The sequence below is a fragment of the Danio rerio genome, chromosome 15, assembly GCF_049306965.1.
Source record: "Danio rerio strain Tuebingen ecotype United States chromosome 15, GRCz12tu, whole genome shotgun sequence".
Taxonomy (NCBI): domain Eukaryota; kingdom Metazoa; phylum Chordata; class Actinopteri; order Cypriniformes; family Danionidae; genus Danio; species Danio rerio.
This window is the reverse complement of record NC_133190.1, coordinates 46,551,959-46,555,000: the sequence shown is the minus strand read 5'-3', so window position 1 is coordinate 46,555,000 and position 3,042 is coordinate 46,551,959. Positions and strand designations below refer to the sequence as shown.

Genomic DNA, 3,042 nt, shown 5'->3' with positions numbered 1-3,042 from the left:
CAGATCAGGCAACATTTTTCTAAATCTTCTATTGTCTAATTTTAGTCAGCCTGTGTAAATTGTAGCCTTGGTTTCCTGTTCTTAGCTGACAGGAGTGGCATTCGGTGTGGTGTCTGCTGCTGTAGCCCATCTGCCCCAAGGTTGGACGTGTTGTACCTCGGTTGTAATGAGTGGTTGAGTTACTGTTGCCTTTCTATGAGCTGGAACCAGTCTGGCCATTCAACTCTGACCTCTAGCATCAACAAGTCATCACAGGATATTTTCTCTTTTTCTGGCCATTCTCTGTAAACCCTTGAGATGGTTGTGCGTGAAAATCCCAGTAGATCAGCTGTTTCTGAAATATTCAAACCAGCCCCTCTGGCACCAACAACCATGCCACGTTCAAAGTCACTTAAATCCCCTGTCTTCCCCATTCTGATGCTCGGTTTGAACTGCAGCAGATCGTCTTGATCATGTCTACATGCCTAAATGCATTGAGTTGATGCCATGTGATTGGCTGATTAGAAATTTGCGTTGATGAGCAGTTGGACAGGTGTACCTAATAAAGTGGCCGGTGAGTGTATGGGGAATGATTGGTGTGGCCATTCTAGTAGTTTCTGGTAATTTCACTGTTAAAGGTTCAGTGAATGTGCATTTTTTTATTCGATGTTTGACGTAATCTCAATTGAAACATGAAGAGTGGCCCTGACATAGAGTAGCTCCCCCCTTTTTAAAAAAAACAGCCAATAGCATTTAGTTATTCTCACAGCTCTGCCAGTGAGAGTGCTTGAGGTCAAACGCATCATATGAAAAGCATCATGAAGGGGGCGGGGCATGTCAGATATTAGAGAGCAGTTGATTCGTCAGAAGATTTGATGAGAAACTGAAGTATGAGGTAAAAATTGTTGATCTATTTAGTGACAAATTGCAGACTTTACATGTGTACATCTTTTAAATGCAAATTCTGTCATTGTTTTGGTGAACACTAGCTTATATGCTTAAAACTAACACCTTAAAAGCTTGATTTTAATTTTACATGACCTCTAAACGCTTGCGCCACTGGCCTTGACAGCTCTTGGCTCCACCCACAATTGTCACAGCTATACTAAGCCAGCCAATCACAGATCGTGTGCTCTCTGTCATTGTGATGTTACATTTTTTTGAGAGGTGTACATCAGGGTACGGCAAAAACCACACACACTCGATGCAGAAGTATAAATTGGCCTTTAGTTGTTTAATGCGAGGAATCAAGAGGAGTGTGAATGAAGAGATGGACTGCAAACAAATCCTCAAAGAGACTGAACGCCGGTAAACAGAGTAACGTGAGGGAGATTTGCACAGTTAAGTTCTTATTCAGGGAATATTTGTGGTATTTTTGGCATGTAGTTTGTCTACATGAACCTGCACAGCCCTCTTAAAACACCTAGTCCTATATAGACTAAGGGATAGTTCATTTAAATATGATAATAGTGTCATTGTTTATTCATCTTCTATTGGTTTAAAATCTGTTTCTTCTGTTAAACACAAAGGAAGATTATTTGAAGAATGCTGGAAATGGGTAACCATTGACTTCCATAGTATTTTTTTCCTACTGTGTAAGTCAATGGTTACCCATTTCCAACATTCTTCAAAATGTCTTCCTTTGCATTTAACAGGAAAACAATACTCTTAAAGATTTGCAACCACTTGAGGGACAATAAACAGTGAGTAAATGTTCATTTTTGTGTGAACTACCCCTTTAAAAAGGACTTTCTTACTGTTATGCCTTTATAAAGTGTTTTATTGCCTACTAATAGCATGTTTTATACTTTTAAACACTCTTACATACTCCGTATTTAAGATCTCATTCATTTCAAATATTTATTTCCTTTTGTATTTTGTACAGCGCAACAATAGTTGTGTTAGTATTATTCATATATTATTAGGACCCAATAGGTCCTAAATGACCTGCACTGTTATTGTACCACCACTGCCAAAGATTTCATGTAATCACTGATTTATCTCATAAATCTTTTTAATATCACTTTGTTAGCATTTCTTTTCTCATTTGAACATACAGTACATGCCACAGTGACGATACAAGCATCATGAATATCATTGGTGCATCAAGAGGCACAAAAACACATGACAAAAACAAATCTGGGGCTGAAGCTTAGCTGTGTTTGGGACACTTGCTTACTGCACGGTGTATATGTTTTACTAGTTACAAAAAGGATCGTTCACCCAAAACAAACAATTCTTTCATCATTTATACATAATTTTTTTGTTTTAACTCTGTTTCTTTCTTTTTTTGAACACAAACGAAGATATTTGAAAAAATGTTGAGAAAGGAAACAAAATCATCATTGACTTCCATCCGTTTGTTAAGTTTGTCGTCATGCAATGCAGCTTCTGGATCCAATCGCTCTATCAAACTACATGGGAAGACTCAACAATTGGTAATAATAAACATTTATAAAGCGATGTAATACTTTTGAAAATCGCTATATATATATACACATAGCATATATATATATACACATAGCATATGTATGTATATATATATATATATATATATGTGTGTGTATATATATATATGTGTGTGTGTGTGTGTATATATATATATGTATGTATGTGTGTGTATATATATATGTGTGTGTGCGTGTGTATATGTTTAAATGTGTATATATATGTATGTGTGTATATACATATATATATAAATATATATATAATATGTATATATATATATATATATAATGTATATATATATATAATGTATATATATATATATATAATATGTTTGTGTGTGTGTGTGTGTTTGTGTGTGTGTTTGTGTGTGTGTGTGTATATATATATATATATATGCATGATACCCGATGGCCAGAAAGTGATTCATTTTTATAAATTGTTCAAATGTTGATGTCTGTGGTGCAGCAAGTCTAGAGACGGTTGTGTACACCATGATTGAATATCAAATTCACTTTAATATGACTTAAAAGTGGTCACAAACAAATATTTGAGGCGCGTTTTGGACTTGGAAGCAGTTTTCCATACATCACTACTTAACAAGCGGATAGTATTTAT

General features: G+C 35.4%; 1 protein-coding gene across 6 annotated transcripts in view; it reads left to right on the top strand.

Annotated features, from left to right (window-relative positions):
- Nucleotides 1-2,002, top strand: part of nox4 (NADPH oxidase 4) — a 65,145-nt gene extending 63,143 nt beyond the window's left edge. For all 6 annotated transcript variants that reach the window (XR_012391084.1, XR_012391083.1, XM_073924079.1 and 3 more), the window contains one exon: nucleotides 1-2,002. This exon is cut by the window's left edge and continues 1,359 nt beyond it. The gene's annotated coding sequence lies outside the window, so the exon portion shown is untranslated.
- Nucleotides 2,003-3,042: the final 1,040 nt, after the last annotated feature.